Source organism: Linepithema humile, chromosome 6, assembly GCF_040581485.1.
Source record: "Linepithema humile isolate Giens D197 chromosome 6, Lhum_UNIL_v1.0, whole genome shotgun sequence".
Classification (NCBI taxonomy): domain Eukaryota; kingdom Metazoa; phylum Arthropoda; class Insecta; order Hymenoptera; family Formicidae; genus Linepithema; species Linepithema humile.
Window position 1 is genome coordinate 8,707,772 of NC_090133.1, and position 23,513 is coordinate 8,731,284.

The 23,513-nt window shown below is 31.2% G+C and overlaps 1 protein-coding gene and 1 long non-coding RNA gene across 2 annotated transcripts in view; one reads left to right on the plus strand and one right to left on the minus strand.

Annotated features, from left to right (window-relative positions):
* Nucleotides 1–23,513, minus strand: part of sick (sickie) — a 311,918-nt gene that overhangs the window by 200,722 nt on the left and 87,683 nt on the right. The window lies entirely within an intron of this gene.
* LOC137000333 (uncharacterized) lies at nt 17,039–21,785 on the plus strand. The gene is made up of 2 exons (XR_010890592.1): nt 17,039–18,895; nt 19,042–21,785. It is a non-coding gene; the product is annotated as an uncharacterized lncRNA (long non-coding RNA).

Consider the following 23,513-nt stretch of genomic DNA (forward strand, 5'->3'; position numbering starts at 1 on the left):
ATATCAGCGACACCGTGACTCGAAAAAATATTTTGCCTAGCCCGTGAAATTGCGTTTCCACTTGCCGACCGGCCACAAGCCCCCGCATTGCTAACGAATGGGATTTTGCGGCTCGGGGAGGCTTACAACTTATAATCCCGGTACATCCCGTTATAGGTTACCCCTCGTTCCCGGTTCCCTCGCCCCTCTCGCGTACCAGAAGATTAAACCTGCAGAACCCCCACGCTTTGCACGCACTTCTGCATGCGTATCGCTTTGCCCTGCTCTCGAATCGGATTAAGCCGCGGATTGCACGCGTCATTTAGCCGATTCGTAAATGCGCGAAAACTATGTAATATAGTATCTAATCAGATTGAGTGAACTTGGACTGTGAAGAAACTTTTGGAAAGCGTGAAAATTCTCGAGAAATATAAAATAAACGATTGCTTATTGAAAATAGAAACATGTGTTCTAACAAAAATGTCAAATCGCAAGTAGTTTTTAAGCCACGATATTAAATACTATTTTAATCAAGATACATGCTGATTAAAAAACTTTACCCTATCATTTTATAATTACACGCCCAACAATTTTATTCTGCGCATATAATATTAGGAACATAATTATACTTGAAAAAGCAGTTTAAGATAGAGAATTCGCCCATTTTGATAAAATAATAATAAAGATCTAAATAAAAAAATTTTTAATAAATAAGTCTCAAATTTTGGATATAAATTACTACAATCAAATGTTCAAATTTCATTTTTCAATATTTCAGTATATTTAAATTTCATGAACACGAAATTTGATTATTCTACGCAGAGATCTCCGTAACTATTCGTCGGTTGGATAAAGCTCTTACCGACCGTAGCAAGTTTGTCGGTAGATAAAACTCTGACAGGGTGATTTCCACCCTGTTACGCATAACATAAAATATATCGAGTAGAAATCTTTCCATTAATAATAAATTTTTATTCGATAAAAGAAATTGTTTGTTTTACCAAATCTTTTTCGTGCTTTAATAATTTGAAATTTATACTTAATATTTAAAATTTTTTTACTTTCTACACTTCCCTTTTTTATTTTGAAACTTAGTAAAAACAAGCATACCTTTATAACTGAATCTTAACAAATATTATAAACAAAATATAAAATTCTCAAATGTCAAAAAAACTAATTCTTTCCAAAACGTAATTTTTTTGATCACGTATTTATAAAATAAAAAGTGATCATGATAAACAGAACCGATAAAAAAAATATAATTTACGCTTATCTTTGAAAAGAATCTCCACAAAATCGCAAAAATTTTAAATGCCTCTCGTGGGATACATAAGATCAATTGAACTGTGCTAAATATTTGCAGAGTGTTTCGAAATAATAAGTTAAAGTATCTTTCAGAGCAAACATGTGCTAGCAGAAATCAGTGTAGCGGGTCAAAGTACTCGAAAGTTGCAACTCCGTCGGGAGATGGAGCTTCGGAGGTGTATCGTGGGGGATTGGCAGCGAGGGTGGAAACCGAGCTAGTACTCCACTATGGATTTGCCATTAATTCGAGCCGTTGGGAAATTTTTGTCCTGCACCCTCCTCAAGCTACCTGCGGCTTTCCCAAAAAAAGACAGAAGAGGACATTGTCGTTTTTTCCTAGCGTTGCCACGCATTTGGCGAAAGATAAATCTGATACGAATATACTTGTGAATGATAGAAAAAGCAACGACACGATATGCATTAGCGCGAAGTACTTTGAACATAAACTTCCTTACAGGAAAAAACTGATTTTTCTCGCGCGCAATTGTTAAAAAGTTAGGAGCCTATGATTTCAAGCAAAAAGATTTAAATTTCTATGTATTAATATTACATTACACGTCTTGTTAATCAAGTGACTGTGTCATTAACTTTCTTCCACTTGTGAACTGTGGTAATAAATTACATTTTATTTCTAACAGAATTCCATTACACTGTAAAAGCCAAAACGTTATCAAAAATATCTAAGTTTTATCTGATAAAGCTTGAATCATTTTTTCGAATATCAAAATTATTATTAATATTGCTCTACATTTTTATAACCGTTTCACTTTTCTTTTCCAATCAGAAATCATATTTATTTCTAAAATTTAAGAAAGCCTCATCTTTATTCTTCCAAAAACTTTTCATATTCCAACGATTCTTGAGTATACAAAATGTGAAATTTTTTAAAGAATATATATTTGCTTGGTAATAAGAAAAAAGTGAAAATAAAAATTTTTCAGGGAAAACAACGATTCGCGACGTAACAGCGTGTCCCGTTGAAAAACGGAAATGGCCCTCTTTGGCGCGGCGGCGGCGGCGAGAAACGGTTGGAGCCCCCCGATAGCGGTATTACCCCACCAGCCCCCGAACGCGTTCTCACGTTTGTGAGGGCGGATTTTCCCACGTGGCCGTTAGATCATGCGCATCCCGCACCGGCAAAACTTTTGTCCGGGAGCAGCGTTTATTGCTGCCGAGTATTACCTTGACTTCTGGAGAACGATCGTAGAGAGGGAAACCAGAAGAGGGCGGAGGATCTGCGGGGGTGAATCAACGGCGGAAAAGCGAAAGTTGACTTTAAAGTTTCAAGGGGATGCTTTCCTAACAGTTTTCCCTCTTGATTTCACTTTTCGTGACCAACAGAAAGAATCTTGTCCACTCTCTTCGGCACTCGAATTTCGAATTTTTCTAGTTACACGGAAATTTTAATTTTCTATGCAAATTTTATTTACATATTTCCTAATTTTTTTCTCTGACAAAATAGTGCAATAAATGTGAAATTCAAGTTTTTTTTTTTAATTTCAATATAAAGTTTAATTATAGACAAAATAAAGATAATTCTAAACACTTTGAACAATGTTTCTGTTATCCGAATTAATTATTTCAGATCAAATCAAATTGATATTTTCTTGGAATACTATAGCAATGATAAACCTGTCCTCGCTTGCATTTTCTTTTCTTCCGCACGATAAAGGAAATCGTATTAAGACGAAGTTGCCCCGAGTTTTCTCGAGTTACGCCTTCAATTTCGGTTTCATACCCGACCGATTAAATGGACAGAGACCCGAAATTAAATGGAGCGGATTCGAGAACCTCATCTTATTCGTAATACGATTATGAAATAGAAATATGGAGATTACAATATCATACGATTTGACTTAAAGCAATTTTTACTATCTATCAAAGCAAAAATATAATATTATGTCGCAATTTGTTATTTTGTTTGTTGTTAAAAAATAGTTAGGATTGTATTAATTTCATGATGTAAAGTACTCGTCCACGTAGAAGGAACGAGGTGGAAAATACAATCCTAACTATTTTATTACGGAACAATAATTTGGTTGAAAAGGATTATTAATACGTCTTCCACATCTTTTACTTTATGTAATTATTGCGAGCGAACTTTACTTTTTATTAATGTACACTGAAGAAGGCCTGATGTCAGGCAGAAACGTTTGATGTAAACAATTTTAAACGAATATATTATAACCTTCGCACGAAGAACTAGCATTGTGGCTCTTTACGCTCCTACTGATTTTATTTCATTTTGTCAATCACTAGAGCCTTATATATTAATTAATTTTAATTGGTTAATTTCAATATATATTTTAGAATAATAGTTAATCTAAATTTCTAGGCATCCCGATTGTGTACAGAAATGTAGTTTTTCGCCAAAAAAAAGTAGACAGAGAAGATTTAACTGTAACACGTTGGTAAATTTAAGTGGGAGTTCATTAACGCTATCGTGAGGTAAAAAGAGTCTAATTAATTTCAATCGCGTGCTTATTCGCCGACAGAATATTTAATTCTTCATTTCTTTGCTTTTATGTGTCTGGGCTCTTCTTACGTCACATAGTATCACGCATGTTTTCGCAACCGCTTGCATGTAGACCGTTTTTTGCATGTCACTAGTTACGTATCGCGCGTGAGCTGAGGTTCGATAACGCATAACCGTGTATCCGCGATCGGCGATAATAAAGCGAAACCCTTATTTAAACACGCGAGTCGCATTTCGATTCGCTGACTTCGATAATGAATTAATTGATTACTGTTCTTCTTTGCAAACAACTTTTCATTTCTAATTTTAATAGAGTCAATAAATTTAAAAAAAAAAATATATATCGTATTTTAACGTAAAAATTAATTTAAATATTGTAGAAGAAAGAAAAACAGAGAAAGAGAAAGATACATTAAAAAAAAATTTTAATAAGATTATTAATGTTTTTATGATATTTCAAAGTTCATTCTTCTATCATGGGCCAATATTCTTTCTTTAGATAATAAAAGATACTATAAAAATTATTTATACATAAATTTATATATACAAAAGTATTTTGATAAATAAATTTGTATTATTATGAACGATGCAACCTTAATATCCAAAGAGATTTATCATTCTCAATATGGTTTCGAGTACTTCTGATTACTTCTGAGAACAATACCATATGCGCAGTCATTAACATATGTCGATCGTAGGGAGCAATAAAAATGGTTCGGGTTCTTCTAATTTAATTAATAGAGTCAATGAATTCTTTAAAAAATAATACATATCGTATTTTAATGTAGAAATTAATTTAAAGATTGTAGAACAAAGAAAGAGATGCATTTCTAAAAAAAATTTAATAAGGTTGTTAATGTTTTTGCGATATTTCAAAGTTCATTCTTCTATCATGGGCCAATATACTTTCAATCTACGACAGAGAATGAAAAGAAAAAATAATCTCAACAATTCCTTTAGTTAAACATTTATAGAAATAAAGATATTTAAATGTTTAGATTCTTAATGGAACCATAAATCTAAATATAAAATAAATTATAAAGTAAAAGTATTCCCAAAAATAAAGTAAGTATCACGCGTTCTATCGCGTTATTAATTACTTTCTCCTAATCTTTTTCATGTTTCGCTAATTAATATATATCAGACATCGCGCTGCACGTGCGGGGATGCAAGTCACGCCGATACAGTAATCGAAATTTTTATCTCGGCTAGCCGGCGACGAGAAGTTTCTTAATTGAGCAGCGCGTTAATGAGACGCCGGGACTCATCTGTGCGCGCGCACTGGATATCAAATTGTAGGATCATTATCAACTCATAGTGTCCGCGTCCATCCTACTCGCCTAACTTTCGTCGCCCACTTGACCTCTCAAAATGGTAATTCAACTCCCGGACAGTGAATTCGTGCCCGGATTATCGAGAAACTTTTCACCGGTTTCATCTCCAAACTGCAAACTCCGAACTACTTGAGTCAAAGTGCGAACATTAAAACACAAGCTTTAATCATACTTGAGCCAAAAAAAAAAAAAAAAAAAACAATAGATAATACAATGTATTCAAAATATATTAAAAAATAAAGTGTCATTCAAATAAAACACCATTGAAAGCTTTGATAAAACAAATATGATTTCTTAATCAATTTTAAATTACTTGTTATTTTAGAAAAAAATTAATTAGCTTCTAATGTACTTAATCGCGATTTTCTAAAAAAAATAAGCTTTTCTAAAAAAAATTTCTAAATAAAATAAACTTTACAAAGTTTAAAAAAAGAAATTTGATATACCCTTGTGTAGTGACAAAAGTTTCCTTTTCTCTGACGGAGGACGCTAAGGGTCAGCCTTGAATTAATTCTCACGTGGGACCACTAAGATATACCCTTATCATATGAAAATGGAGTACAAGTCCTGACCATTATCACCCTCATTATTTTTAACCGAAACATACGAGCATCTCGTGCATTCGAGTAATACGAAACGCACCTATTTGAATTATTCCATTACAGCGTTATAACTTTCTGAATAGACATTGCCTACTTACGAGCAGACGTGAGTTCATCTACTTTTCGAAAAAAGTAATTTTTCTATCTCTCAGCATTTGAAATTCCACCACAAATAAAAGTGAAACGTATTAAAGTGCAATTAGAAATTAACATTTAAAGCCAACCACGTTTGTCGCTCATTCCTGTTCAACCTCTGGCCGGAGCGGATCGAAGAACGCGGACGGGAACCATTTTCTTCGCGAGCCGCCCTCTTTAAAACGGGGGACTTAGCCACCGTGCAATTTTTTGCGTCGTACAAGTGATATTTCTCGGGCTGCCGCCGCCCCGCTGCCACGAAGAAGCTTAGAACTTGAAACAGGCCGTGCTTTGAAACAGCCTGAGCTAGGGCGCTGGTGCGCCTACAGCTGCTGTCACATAAATATCGTGAAACCCCTGAATTCTGGAGGCTCCGGGCCTCCTTCGGCCCCCCCTTGCTCTCCAACTCCCGGAGCAAAGTTGCAGAAACTCCGCCACCGCGCGAAGCGACGGCGGTGGTATCGATTCTCAATTCTTAGGCGATAGCAGGGTTAAAGGACGGAAACTTTCTCAGGGTTATACGCATCGCCTTCCTCGAATGAAGATGCGTTCCGCGGGACGATCCGTCGATCGCACTTCGCGAGATCCAAATGTGATTGCCTCGATTGCGGAGATTTACGGGCAGTTTACGTCATACGGCGCTATTTGTGCCGAGTTTCCAAGTTATTCGGCATTTCAAATATTCGCTCAACTACATTAGAAGTTGCAAAAAAATAATTACATTTTTTGTTTGTAAAAAAATTACGTTAAAATTTATTGGGAATTAAATATCTAATTTAGTAATAATATTAAGGCTCCAAAAAATTAAGAAATAATCTGGTATAAAAGGCGACAAGAGCCGTTGCTAGGTGTTCGTGCCACAAAATTCAATTATATTATAACAATTATAAAGTTACAAACGTTTCTGCCTATGTTAGGCCTTCTTCAGTGTCGTTACAAGTAAAATACATAATAAAACAGTGTCTTTTGTTGGTCGAAGCATTAAGAAAGCAAATAAATAAAGTAAAGTACGCAGAGCATTCTTCTTAGTAAATAAATTCCAATATAAGAAGATAGACAAATGGAATTGAATTTTGTGTTAAATATCTAAATTGTTCATCAACTTTGTCTGACGACAGACATTTCGAATATTAATACTTCATTAATTTATCTATTCATAAGTCTATTTAAGATAATACTTTGTGAATGCGAAAATATTCATTAATGCGAAAATATATGTCTTCTTTCCTTCCGTTCTGTGCGTGCACGAAGCACAAATAAGCGAAAGTAACAACAGCCATAAAGGTATCCGGCCATAAAGATATCTTCGACGTTTCGATTAAAAAGAGACTTTCGTGTCCTAAATTATCCCTCATACTCGTTAGCCTGTTAGCTTCCGAAGGGTTAAAGGAAATAGCGGGAATTGAATCGTTCGACTGACAGAGAATTATTACCAGCTCGAGTGTCATGCACTTCGCGTTCTCCAAACAAACCACTTCCGAGTGCTGTCCAGGAAGCGGCGAGATATATAACACGGCACTTTCTACATTGCTCCCCTTCTCTCTCACAAACGCGATCGTGTACTGTCTTACTTGAAATACCGAAAGAGGATAGATTTATCAAGTTCAATAAAAATGCTTACAAAAAAATTAATACAAAATTCAAAGAGATTTCAATACAGATTGCGACTTAAAAGAACCAATACAATTACAATTTGCATATATATGATTAAAAATCACATACATATAATTATTAATTCAATACAAAATATTTTATGATCATCTTAACTCACGATTGTCGGTGTGTGTTTTTTCAAAATATTAATGTATAACTTTTCTTTTGTTTCTGAAAATCATGAAAGATTCAAATATCTTCATCTATCGAAACACTAGCAAACGTTTTGAAAGAGAAAATCGCCATCAAAGGTCGCGAACGCGTGCTAATAAAGCCGTCGCGAAGACGACAATATACGGCGTGCTTAATACGGCGGGAAAATCAGCGCGTGTCTCATCCGGAATGTATACGTGAACTTTTCCCACCCTAAGCATAATTAATAACCCGTTGATTTACGATCGTGGAGTTTCAGCCGGCCATCGCTCATGACCGGAAGCTCATAATTTATCGTTCTCCTTCGCGCAGAGGAAAGGGAGTCGCGAATCGAAAGCGATGATTATTTTTTTTTTCCAGTGGATTTAAGATATACCCTTTGGATGAAGGAATGAAAAGGAGCGAGAGAGAGAGAGAAAGTAGCCGACGGCACGTAACGTCGACCCTTAATCGCGATGCGTGACAACATAGGGGGCCTCCGCAGCCAAACCCCGGTAATATTAATCTTCGATTAAGGGCTTATCGCGCCACGTGACCACGGGCGCGGAAAATTTGGCTGCAAAAAACTTCGGGGTCGGCCTTATCGCGAGCGCGATTTTACGTCGTAATGTCCCTGCGTGCCTCAATATACAATGTGGCTCTTGTAATCCTCCGAACGATTTGTCGAAGCGCGACATTAAGCGCCCCGAGGAGGCGCGATAGACTCGCAGATATTTTTCGGTATCACAATTATAATCTATCTTATTCATAATTCATGCTGACGCGGTTCAATGCAGAATATAAAGTGTCAAAAATACTCTGGCAAAATTTAAATAAATAAATAAAACATCGTTCGGGGATTTTTATCAAGTGTGTCGAAAGTTTCAATGTCAAGAAATTAATAATTGAGAGTTAAAATAAAAAGTGTGACAAAAAGTTTTAAGCAAAATAATATAAGACAAGTTATCGAGAGTATCGTATGTTGCTGAAAGCAAATATTGATTGAATCGGGAATCTTGCTTCGCTGAAGAAACGTGCAAAGACGGCGGATTTAACTTCGCCGGAAACAGACCGCGCAAATTAGTTCCTCTCGCATCTAATTAATAATTCCGAAGGGCGGACGATAACCGACGTCGGTTGGCATCACAGCCTGGCCGTGAGTTTCGGCAGTTAAAACTTACCGAAGCCACCGCGAAACTGCCAAGTTGCAAACTCATATAAATACACGCCATGGGAAAAACATATTTACACGCGGCTATGGCGATAAATTTCCTATGTCAGAAAAAAAAAAAAAAAAAAACAGAAGCAATAAAACAAGATGTCCTCGGGGGTGGCGTAATCGGGACGCTTCGCAAAGAAAAGATTCCAGCCTTACGTAGACATGTCGGAACTCATTTCTCGCGATATCGACGATAACCGCCCTCCAGCTGCGCGCAATATGCCGTTGGAGAGAGAAGGTGACAGAGACAGAGAGTCGCGATATATCGTACAGAGAAGAGGCGGAGGGAGAGAACGATATCTACCGGATCCTTCAATCGCTAATCGACTGCCTGACCGCGCGCGAATACGCCCGTGAGATATTCCCCTGCAAGTATCAACCCTCAAATCGACTATTTTCTCGCCCCCCCCTGCGCCCCTCCGCAATAATTTCCGCGTTGACGCCCGCTAAACTCCAAGGAGTGGCACCCCGTCCCGAAACCAGGATCTTTTACGACGTACATTCCTGCGTGCAGAAATTAAGGATATGAATGTGCAGAGTAATTTGCGTAATTTTCGACAATCTTTCGGTATAAGAAGAGAATTTTTATAATTAGTAAGAACGGTTCTTACATTTTCATTATTGAATCGTCTAATTTTTATACCCGTGATTAAAATTTTTTAAATAAAAATCTGTGGCTAAGTATGTAATTTTTCTATTCGATTTTACGAGTGCTACTGTTTTCCCGAAAATTTTATAACTTTAGTATCATAAGAGAATCTTCGATCGAGAGTAGCAGGAAAACATTACCATCGAATTGTCGTTCATCTTATTTTCATCGTACGTTATTCATTTATGTTTATGATATCATTCATAAACGCCCTATGGATATTCGATAAAAAACGCGGAAGGAGAGATTTCCGGTTACTAGGAGCCACACCCCGGTCATGAAGACGAGATGATACCATTTTGCAACCCTCTGGATGGTTCTAGCAGCAATCCCTCGAGTCCTCCCGAGGCTTCATCCCTCGCCACGCGGATAATTAAAGATACAACGCCTAGCTTGACGCGCGTCGCGACGAAATGCGAACTAAAGCCCTCCTCACACGATTCGCGATTCCGCCGCTTCAAATCGTGCGAATTGAAAGCAAAGTGTATTTGTAAAACCGACATTTTCGATAAATTGTACAAATTATCTAAATAATTGAAACTGCAATTGTAACATCTAAAGCATGTGTCATATATTTTACGAAATAATCGCTACCGTGCGTGATATGAATTTTTTCGCACTTTGGATTTGGCGTGAAAAATTAGTCTAGAAAGTGTCGCGGATTGGTGTAATAAAATACTGTTTGAGACTGTGCCGGCGTAAACTGTACTTTACAAGAGAGGTGATAGGAACACGAAGTGGAAGAGGAGGTGAAAGGTTAGCACGCGCTAAATTGGCTTGCGCCTGTGGAATCTTACCACGCACCCCCAAATGTTTCTTCCTCCCATACGCGTCCTTCCTGAATCGTCGACCCCTGCCCAATTCTCCGTTTTTTTCCGTAAATCTCGTTAAAAAGGGTTGCAGAAGATTGAAGCAACCGATAATAGCGACCGCAATGATATTCGCTTCTTAATTGCCAAAATATTCGAGACTCTCTTCTAATTTTTCATATTTGCTAAAATAGTGTTCATAAAAATAATAAAATAAATAGAAAAGGTATTTTCTACAAGTGCATATAAAATATTAAACACGAGCGTGTGTGTGTGTGTGTGCTAAAACATCGCGCGCTTTCTAAGCGAAAGCCTGACAAAAATAATTCAATTCTCGTAAAAATACGAGCTACTTGCGGAATCACAAACATTATTCTGTAAAATCAAATTTCACCGAGAGCTCTTAGCACTTTTCGCGATGTGCTTTTGTCACCTCTGTCTGCAATATTTCGCAAGGTCTTTCACCGAGATGACATCAGCGACATCAGAGAGAGGCTGAAGAGAAAGCAGTAACGACGAAATGAGCATCCGCGTGGAAAATTATCCACGAGCCAACGTAAAGGGTTTGAGCGACAGAGTCATCGCTGTGTGCGGAGCGGAACATTAATTAAAACAATCATTAGGAATTTAGCGATACATGAAAATTGCGACAAATTATTGTGTCTTTCTCGCAATTCTTTCTATGCTCCTCTAAATTAATAAATATTTAACATATCAAATAATTTTTTTAATTTTCAGTAATTTAATACCAACGATGTTTATATAATAACTAAAACAAGTAAAACAGTATTGTTTTACTTTTCAAAAAAATTGTCGTATATATTAAATCTTTCAAAAAAACCTGTCGTATATATTAAAATTTTCAAAAAAAGCTATCCTATATATTTCTTACAAAAAAATATGATATCAGGAAATGGCACCAAGTGAGACTAAAAAACTATGAAAAAACTACACTATTTCTATAAAACTCTTCTATAAAACTCTAGTACATAAAGCTGTCGTATATATAATTAATTATATTATATACTGTATTTTATCATAAAATATAGTATATAAATAAAAATATTTAATAAAAAATTTAAATATTTAATAAAAAATAAAAATATTTAATTAAAAAAATAAAAAATATAAAAAATTTAATCAAAATAAAATATTTATTAAAAAACGCAAAAAAACTTTGCGCTGCTACAGTAAATTACATGTTAATTTCATTACTTTATTGCTTTATAATACTTTGTGGTGTAGCAGCGCCAAGTTTTTTTGCGTTTTTTAATAAATATTTTTTTATTTTGATTAAATTTTTTATATTTTTTAATTTTTTAATTAAATATTTTTATTTTTTATTAAATATTTAAATTTTTTATTAAATATTTTTATTTATATACTATATTTTATGATAAAATACAGTATATAATATAATTATTATATATACGACAGCTTTATGTACAAGAGTTTTATAGAAGAGTTTTATAGAAATAGTGTACAAGTTTTTTCATAGTTCTTTAGTCCCACTTGGTGCCATTTCCTGATATCATATTTTTTTGTAAGAAATATATAGAATAGCTTTTTTTGAAAATTTTAATATATAAGACAGGTTTTTTTGAAAGATTTAATATATACGACAATTTTTTTGAAAAGTAAAACAATACTATTTTGATTTAGTTATGACAAGAGCGTGTACTTGGCGCCTTTTTTTTACCTTTTTTTAAAAAAGGTAATTTTTTGATAGATATTATTTTTTTTTTTTAATAATATATATACAACAGTTTTTTTAAATTTAATATATACAATTTTTTTGAAAGGTAAAACACTGTTTTGTTTTGATTGTAATAAAATTGACTGGAAATTATAAATATTGTTGGAACTAATTTAGTATACATAGAACAGAAATATTAAACTTTGAGCTATTTAATTTTATTTATTTTAGACAAATCATACACTAAAGTCTCTAAACAATTGTCACATAAGGCATAGTGATAATTGGTATGATTGTATAAATTTTAATTTTACCATACATTCTGTCAAAAAAGCACATAATTCGAGACTTTAGTGTATGATTTGTCGAAAATAAATAAAATTAAATATCAAGGTTTAATATTTCTGTTCTATGTATACTAAATTAGTTCTAACAATATTTATCATTTCCAGTCAATTTCATTTTGTTTTACAAGATTTTTTGTTTAGTTTGTGTTTATAATCTTTTTTCTATGGATAAATAAAATTTAATAATATACCTAAAATATGATATAAACATTTTCTTACACTTAATTCTCTGCCCACATTGTGATGTGGATAATTTTGTTGTCAACCATAGCGTTAATTACAGAAGGCGACTTATGCTATATTTTTTTAAATATAAAATTGACTGAGAATTATAAATATTGTTGAAACTAATCTAGGATACTCAGAACAGAAATATTAAACTTTGAGCTATTCAATTTTATTTATTTTAGACAAATCATCCACTAAAGTCTCGAATCACGTATGAATAAAACCTTGCAAAATAAAAAATTTTCAAAGGTGTAATAGATACTTACTAAACATTCACATTCACCAACATATCACTTATTTCATTTAATACGAATTTCTAACAAATTTGGTCACTCGTATTACACTGCTCTGGATTAATAAGCAGTCTTGAGTGTGCACCAAAGTAACAAAGCAATGTAGTGCGAGTGACCAAATTTGTTAGACCAAATTCATTATTATTACTTTTTTTATATAACACTTTCTGATCTGAAAGGTTATTATATGTAAAAAATGTCAAATCGTAAGCGCGCGACGCGCGGCTTCTAAGCGCCATCAGCGCACCTAACGTCAGAAATCGGAAACTGGACATTTAAGCTGGACATCCTAGAAAATCTAGAAAATATATGACAAATATGTCAACATTTCGACTTTGGATTATTATAACTTTTTTTCTACAGCACCTACAGTAAAAACAAGCATACTTTTTATATGTAATTTGGATATGCGCTATCGATTGAGCCTATTATCAACTCAATCGGCCCAGCCGTTATTGAGATCCGATAATCTCGGCTCGTCTCAACTTTCGGGCTCGCGTAAAGAGACACGGTCGGTCTTGCGCTCGCGTTGCGCGCTGCGCGTGAACTTGGCGCGAGACACTACCGTGTCTCTTGATTTAAAAATTTCTCAACTACGAAATTAATGTTGTATCTAAGGTATTACACACACAAGTAGAAAATTATATCGTTTTATTATTTTAATGTTACGCGTAATTAAAAATTTCTCGAATCTTTTGCGAATTTAATGTTACTGTTTGCGTGATAAATGAACTTTTGGCACATAGATTTGTACGTGGAAATAACACATATTTGAAGATTCTTGTAATTATTTAAATATAATTCGAGATTGATTATATATTCACATAGATACGTATAGCATGTGATAAAAATTGTTACATTTAAATACATATACATAAAAAAAAAAAAAAAAAAAAAAAAATATATATATATATATATATATATATATATATATATATATATAAATAGAAAAATCATGTTTTATTTAATTATGTTATACAAATATTCATTACGCTCCCAAGTATTGAAAGAAAAAGAAACGTTTAATTTTGATCAAATTTGAATAAGCAGTATTAAAGCGATTTATTCTTGCTTCATAACAGTGTTCGGAACAAATTAAACTTTTCCACCAATTTTCGCGGTCAATACATTTCATTATAAAAATTTATATTTGTTACTTTATTATTTAACTAAATATTTTCTATGTTATTGAGACGGAAAACTGTTTTATATCCACAGACAATAAAAAAATAGTAAATTGTAGCAAATTTGAAATATTATTTATTCATTTTATTTTATAATAAATACTAAAGTGTTTAAATCTAAGACGTTGAAAACTGTAGTCATGATATAATTAGCAACTGAATGTAAGAATATGAAAATCAAACCAGAATTTGGTGTATATTGCGATGGAGAATGAAAGAAATGACGATAACAATGGTGGCGTATCTTAAATATAAATGAAATGAAGAAATAGGCATGTAAGAATTTAAATTTTTGCAATGAGAAAATATCTCAATTGCAATACTAACAAGTTTTATGTTTAAATGCATTAGAAAAATGCTCATATTTCACCGATGTAGCCATATAGATCATAGTATTAATTATATTAACTATAATCTCCAATAATTTCTTGTACATTATTTCTCAAAACATTATTTATCTGCGTAACGAACGCGCTGTAATGCTTCTGTCTGCCCCTCTTTCTCTCTCAATCATGTCATAGTTCTCGCTCTCACTCCCTCTCTCCCGCTCGACAACTCTCTTTCTATCCCTCTATCGCACGCGGCACGCTCTTTGGTCTATAATTTATAAATGTCTTATTTGTCGTATACCGATTTCGTGTTTATAAATGTATAAGATTTGTAAATTTAAATACATACATATTTATAAATTTATAACTTAATAAAATTGTTAAAATTTTTAAAATTATATACATAATTATAAACATTACTTTAAAATGTAATATTCTTCAAATTATTCTTTAAAATCAAATACTGTGTTACTACATTTAAAAAAACTAAACCGATTTCATGAATACAACAAAATTTTTCTCTAGCGACAAATCTTTGAGTGACGTACTTAGCACATAAATAAAAAACTCAGATAATTAGTACTTGTCCGAAATATATGTTACAAATGTTTATGTAAATTTTATCAAATCGCATTCTACAGCTTAAAACAGATATGTCTACGTCACTCAATATTTGAAGAAAGAATCTATTGATTATATATTTTTCAATTCAACATAACAATATTACTTCTTTGTACAGTATTATCGTGAAAAAAGTAGACGTTAGAACTTTTAGCAAATCTGTAACAACTATCTTAAGAACTGGAAGATTATATATGTCGCAGCTAGACATAGAAGTATTGTTTTTTTGTGCATAAAAAAATAGTATTTTTCAAAATCCATGTACGAAATGTATATTCCTTTAGTTTATTTTTACAATGCTTGTGTAAATACCTTTGAAGAGTTTGCACGTCTACATTTTATATGACTTTATGAAATAATTTTAAAGAATTATGTAAAAAGTAAAAGTTTGGATATATTAGTAAATGCATAAGAAACAGACATACTATCCATGTTATTAAAAATCACTTGAGTGCTTTGACGAATATTCGAACAAATGTATGTCTTGCAAAAATAAATATTGTTACATTAAATTTTCTAATATTTGTGAACATGTAGAAGAAAGCATATGAAAATTTTTAAATACGAAGAGAAAGAAACAGTACAAATACTGCCTGACATATGTTAAATATTTCAACAAATTATGTTTACAATATATCTATGCAAATGTTACGTCTGTACTTGAATCTCTAATAAGTAATGTAACAATATTCTGAAGCATTATGTGTAAAATACTGTACCATTTCTTTTATTATTTTAATGTTATGCTTATGCTGATATAAAAATTCCTCGATCATGATTAATGTTGTCTTAAAGTATTATAAGCATGTACTAGATTGTATTATTTCATCATTTTAAGCTTATTTAAAATGTTCTCGATTACGAATTTAATGTCATCTCTAAAAAAATTCAAGCACGTAGCATATTTTATCATTTTATCATTATAATGTTATTCCTATTTAAAGATTTCGCAACTATAAAATTAATGTTGTATCTAAGGTATTACAAATAAGCATTTGTATCGTTTTATTATTCTAATGTTACGCTTATTTAAAAATATCTCAAATTTTTTACGAATTTAATGTCATTTTTTGCAAAATAAATAAGTTTTGGGCACATAGATTTGCAAGTGAAAGTAATACATAGTTAGACATTCATGTAATTATTTAAATATAATTCGAAATTGATTTTATATTCACAGATACATAAAGCGTGTGATAATAATTATAATATTTATAAAATATATACATTAAAAAAGTATATATATAAACTCATGTTTTATTTAATTTCGTTACACAAATATTTATTACGATCCCTAAAATTGAAAAAAAAAGGTTAGTTTAATTATCTAGTTGAACAAGCAGAATTATAGCGATTTATTCTTGCTTTATAACAATGATGTTTATAATAGTACTTAATACTTTATAATAGTGAATTAATTGAACTTTTCGACCGATTTTTGCGGTCAATGTATTTCATTATAAAAATATATATTTGTTACCTACTTCTTTATTTGTCTAAATATTTACTATGTTACTGAAATGGAATAATGCTTTTTACTCATAAACAATTAAGAGACAGTAAATTATAGCAAATTTAAAATATTAAATAATTGCCTATTTTAATATATACACTAGTGTTTGAAACTAAGACGTTGAAAACTGTAGTCATGAAGTAACTAGCAACAGAATGTCAGAATGTGAAAATTAAACCAATAATTTGGAGTATATTGCGCTATGAGAAGGGAAGAAATGATAATGATGGTGGCGTATCTAAAATATAAATGAGATTAAGAAATGGGCATGTAAGTACTTATATTTCTGCAATGAGAATGTATCTCAATTGCAATATTATGTTTTATATTTAAATAAATTAGAAAAATGTTCATATTTTATCGAAGTAATCAATAATATAGATCATAGTATTAATTATATTAACCATAATCTTCATTAATTTCTTGTACATTATTTCTGAGAACATTATTTATCTGCGTAACGAACGCGCTGTATTGCTTCTATCTGACTCTCTTTCTCTCTCCACCATATCATCGTTCTCGCTCTCTCTCCCTCTCTCTCACTCTCCCACCATCTTTCACTCTATCACGCGCAAGAGCGCTCTTGCTCCCCCGAAATCGTTCACTATACATATTTCGCATCAGATTTTACCGATTGTCTTGATAACTGTTAGGTAGGTTTGAAGGCTGTCAGTATTTACATACAAACAGAAAAACTGTACGTCTCTTTCCTCGATCTCCTCTATCAGAGACTTTTCAACGAAGTAATGCTCGCATCGTGTTTAGTTAAATACGTTCTATCATACACATCAGATCACAATGAGTTGGGAAAAACGAGTTCACCCCATGATAGCGGAATGTTATACAAAAGAAAAAAATTTTCGAGCACAGTGTCGAGATCCGTCTTGCAAAACCATCTATAAATACGTGCAATTTACCAAATATCTTGAATTTGAGGAACACATGCTAACAGAGCATCCAGATTTTTCTCTGCATGAAGAGAATAAGAAGAATAGCAAGACCTGGAAATATTTTAGGCTAACAACAGAAAAAAACGAAGCATGTATTATATGTGATATAAGTGATACCCCAGTTAAATTTTCACAAAATGAAAACTTATCGAAACACATAAAAAAACATTCGGAACTAGAAAAAAAGCTTGCACACCTAAAGAACGAAGATTGGGTTTGGAAATACCTGGAACAACTTGAAGATTTTTCTGCTACATGTAAGCTTTGTGTGAATGAAACAAAAAGAATAAAATTAAGATCATCAACACAATCTTTACAAATGCACATGGCTAAACATGGAAAAAAGTTGCCAGTAATAAAGTCACGAGATAAACAGTCTTTGAAATATCATACTGAAAAGCAGTACTTTTTTAATAAATGTTATACGAAACCTGTGGATTTGCGAACAGAATGTCGATTTTGCAAAGCTAGCTTTGACTGTGTCACCAATAATTCGCTTAAGCTACACATAAAAAAACATACGTTTATTTGGGACGATGAAGAATCTGAAAAGAAGACACATGACGAGAACTGGTTATATTTTAGGTTTACGAGCGAAGAAGCAGAAGAAATAGAATGTATTTTATGTAAAATACCTGTGCTAAATGACCAAATGGAGAATCACGCAAAAGATCATATTGAAGAAAATCCACCATCCTATATATCTCAACATTGGTCACGTAAATACGTAAGACAAGAAGAAGATAATATGATATGTATAATTTGTGAAAAAAATATAAACGTCAATTTTAACAAAGCAAACTTAAAAAGCCATATCTCTAATAAACATGAAGACGAGATGAAAAGAATAAACGAAGAAGAAATATTTTGGAAATCGCAAACTGAAAAGAAAAGCTGGTTGCAAGAATATTATACAGATGTTGGTGATTTTCGAGCAGAATGTAAATTTTGCGAACGCAAAGTAGTATATATCAAAGAAACACAATTTAAAAACCACGTAAACGACGTGCATTATGGAGTTCACCATCTTGAAGAACATAAAAAAAATCCACGGAATATCTACCTAGAACAGTGGAATTATGTAAGGTACACATTAGACACTGTATTGAATAAACTTATCACAGAATGCATGATATGTCAAAAAAATGTCACACTACCTCACATAGATCATAATCCACGCGAGATAGAAAACTATGATTATCATTGGGCACTTAAATACGCGAGACAAGATGGGAATCTTGCGAAATGTACGATATGTAAAAGAGAAGTAAAAAAATTTGAATGTGACATGGGCAATTTAGAAAACCACGTATCATCTGTACATCAAAAGGAATGGAAAAGAAAACAAAAAAAAGAACAAAAGATAAAACAAATAGAACAAGGAACAGCACACGATGAAGCTAAACCGTCGACAAGCTACGCAGGTTAAAAAAAAACGATCGTAAGTTTTAATTATATTTTATTAATTACTACTGTTTAATAATATTTATCATTACATTTTATTCTTTCAGTAGTGTACGCAATCAAAATATAATAAAAAAATCAAATAACTAATATTTGCTATTTATATCACAAATGTTTATATAGATTTATCTACATTGGACAATGGAAATGATGGTAGCGACATTTTCAAGTAGCATCTCATGACCAGCGATAACGACAGTCTTGACTGTGACTTAAGTGATTTGAAATACATAAAGACATTGGAGTATAATTTGACTTATTTGTCGCATATCGGTTTTGTGTTTATAAATGTATAAAATTTGCAAATTTAAATACATATATATTTATAAATTTATAACTTAACAAAATTGTTAAAATTTATAAAGTTATATACATAATTATAGATACTTTAAAACATAATATCGTTCATATTATGCTTTAAAATCAAATTTTGTGTAACTACATTTATAAAAACTAAACCGATTTTGTGAATACAACAAAATTTTTCTCTAGTGACGAATCTTCGAGTGACGTACAGTATATATATAACAAAATTCAGATAATTAGTACTTGTTCGAAATATTTATGTAAATTTTATGAAATGGCATTCTGCAGCTTAAAACAGATCTGTCAACGTCTCACACACACACACACACACTTAATATTTGAAGAAAGAAACTACTGATTATGTATTTTTCAATTCAACATAAAAATATTATTTTTTTCTGCAGTATTATCGTGAAAAAAGTAGACGTTAGAACTCTTAACAAATCTGTAACGACTGTCTTAAGAATGAACTGGAAGATTATATATGTCGCAGTTGGGAATAGATGTATTGTTTTCTTGTGCATGAAAAAACAGTATATCTCCAAATCCACGTACGAAGTGTATATTCCTTTAGTTCCTTTTTACAATACTTGTGTAAATACCTTTTGACGCGTTCGCACGTCTACATTTTTTATGACTTTATGAAATAATTTTGAATAATCTTGTAAAAAGTAAAAGTTCGAATATGCGCAAGAAACAAACATAATGTCCATGTTTTAAAGATCATAACTAAAGAGCAGCTGTGACAATTTTGTACAAAAATTCGAACAAATGTATGTCTTGCAAAAATAAGTAGTCATATAAAATTTTTTTAAATTCGTAAACATGTAGAAAAAAACATATAAAAAACTTTAAATACGAAAAGAAGAGAACAGTAAGAATACCGCCGGACATACATATGTCAAATATTTCAACAAATTATGTTTATAATATATTATCTGTGCAAATGTTCCGTCTATATTTGAATCTCTAATAAATAATGTAACAATATTCTGAAGCATTATGTGTACGATACTGTGCCATTTCTTTTAATATTTTAATATTATGCTTATACTGATATAAAAATTCCTTGATTATGATTAATGTTGACTTAAAGTATTATAAGCATGTACTAGATTGTATTATTTTATCATTTTAAGTTTATTTAGAAAGATCTCGATTACGAATTTAATGTCATCTCTAAAATAATTATAGCACGTAGTGATTTTATCATTTTATCATTTTAATGTTATTATTATTTTAAAATTTCTCAACTACGAAATTAATGTTGTATCTAAGGTATTCCAAGTAGAAAATTGTACCGTTTTATTATTTTAATGTCACGCGTAATTACAAATTTCTCGAATCTTTTGCGAATTTAATGTTATGATTTACGTTATAAATGAACTTTTGGCACATAGATTTGCACGTGGAAATAACGCATATTTGGAGATTCATGTAATTATTTAAACATAATTCGAGATTGATTATATATTCACACAGATATATAAAGCATGTGATAATAATTATAACATTTATAATATACATACATAAAAAAAAAAAAATATAAATATATATATATATATAAGAAACCCATGTTTTATTTAATTACGTTACACAACTATTTATTACGCTTCCTAAAATTGAAGAAAAAAAGATATGTTTAAGTTAAATAAGCAGAATTACGATTTGTTCTTACTTGATAAGAGTGATCGGAATTAATTAAACTTTCCGGCCGATTTTTGCGGTCAATGTATTTTATTATAAAAATTTATATTTGTTACTTACTTTCTTATTTATCTAAATATTTTCTATGTTACAAAAATAGAAAAATGCTTTTTACTTACAAACAATAAAAAGACAGTAAATTATAGCAAATTTAAAATATTAAATATTTGCTTATTTTAATATATGTGTATACTAGTGTTTAAATCTAAGACGTTGAAAACTGTAGCCATGAAGTAATTAAGAACAGAATAAAATATAAAAATTAATCCAATAATTTGGAGTATATTGCGCTACAAAAAGAAATGACGATAACGATGGTGGCGTATTTAAAATATAAGTAAGATGAAAAAACAGCCATGTAAGGATTTATATTTCTGCAATGAATGTATCAAGTGCCATATTATATTTTATATATTTTATATATCAATAAATTAGAAAATGCTCAAATTTTATCGATGTAATCAGTAATAATATAAATCATAATATTAATTATATTGACTATAATCTCTATTAATTTCTTGTACCTTATTTCTCAAAACATTATTTATCTGCGTAACAAACGTGCTGTAATGCTTCTGTCTGCCCCTTTTTTTCTCACAATCATATCATAAAAAATTATTAAAATGTAAATTAGCTATGTTGACCCAGAGCCGGGTGTTAGATGCTCAAAAAATAATAATTAACTAAGTTATATGTTCAAACGTTTCGGCACATTTATTTCGGCCATCTTCAGTGATAATATAATGGAAAGTAAACAATCGTTATAGCGGAAACATGAAATAATAAAAACAAATATGTTCCGCAAAGCTAACGCATATCGGTTGGAAAATTTGAACGCTCATTATAATATAAAATATAAATATAAAATAAAATAAATAGTAATAAATTAATACCGCAACGCAAAGTCGTCGTATAAGAAATGCAGGTTAAGAGATCTTACTTGAATGTCCATGTTATAATAAAAAGTTTAAGTAAATGTGTCTCCAAATTCGAACAATATATAAATCAAGGTGTCCTAGTATGCGATATGCACAGCAACGCTCGAAAGACATTCTTCTTTTCGCTTTCCTTTCCTTATGCTTAACAGAATGCAAAAAATGAAAAGTCGACGAATGATCGGTCAATCTTCAACCACAAAAACAGTTGAATATAAGAAAGTCCAAATGTTAAAACGTCTGATAAAATGTTATGGTGTCCCATTAGAACATTGAAGTCCTTAAGGATAAAATAAAAACTTTTGATATGTCCATTGGATATATGTCAGGTGAATGAAGGATAAAATTGAAATGAATTTTCAATGTGTTTCAAAATTGTTTAAATTTATATATTATATATATAATTATACATATTACTTTAAAACATAATATCCTTCATATTATGCTTCAAAATCAAATTTTGTGTAACTACATTTATAAAAACTAACCCGATTTCGTGAATACAACAAAATTTTTCTCTAGTGACGAATCTTCGAGTGACGTACTCAGCACATATATAACAAAACTCAGATAATTAGTACTTGTTCGAAATATTTATGTAAATTTTATAAAATCGCATTCTGCAGGTTAAAACAGATATGTCTACGTCACTCAATATTTGAAGAAAGAATCTATTGATTATATATTTTTCAATTCAACATAACAATATTACTTTTTTGTACAGTATTATCGTGAAAAAAGTAGACGTTAGAACTTTTAGCAAATCTGTAACAACTATCTTAAGAACTGGAAGATTATATATGTCGCAGCTAGACATAGAAGTATTGTTTTTTTGTGCATAAAAAAATAGTATTTTTCAAAATCCATGTACGAAATGTATATTCCTTTAGTTTATTTTTACAATGCTTGTGTAAATACCTTTGAAGAGTTTGCACGTCTACATTTTATATGACTTTATGAAATAATTTTAAAGAATTATGTAAAAAGTAAAAGTTTGGATATATTAGTAAATGCATAAGAAACAGACATACTATCCATGTTATTAAAAATCACTTGAGTGCTTTGACGAATATTCGAACAAATGTATGTCTTGCAAAAATAAATATTGTTACATTAAATTTTCTAATATTTGTGAACATGTAGAAGAAAGCATATGAAAATTTTTAAATACGAAGAGAAAAAAACAGTACAAATACTGCCTGACATATGTTAAATATTTCAACAAATTATGTTTACAATATATCTATGCAAATGTTACGTCTGTACTTGAATCTCTAATAAGTAATGTAACAATATTCTGAAGCATTATGTGTAAAATACTGTACCATTTCTTTTATTATTTTAATGTTATGCTTATGCTGATATAAAAATTCCTCGATCATGATTAATGTTGTCTTAAAGTATTATAAGCATGTACTAGATTGTATTATTTCATCATTTTAAGCTTATTTAAAATGTTCTCGATTACGAATTTAATGTCATCTCTAAAAAAATTCAAGCACGTAGCATATTTTATCATTTTATCATTATAATGTTATTCCTATTTAAAGATTTCGCAACTATAAAATTAATGTTGTATCTAAGGTATTACAAATAAGCATTTGTATCGTTTTATTATTCTAATGTTACGCTTATTTAAAAATATCT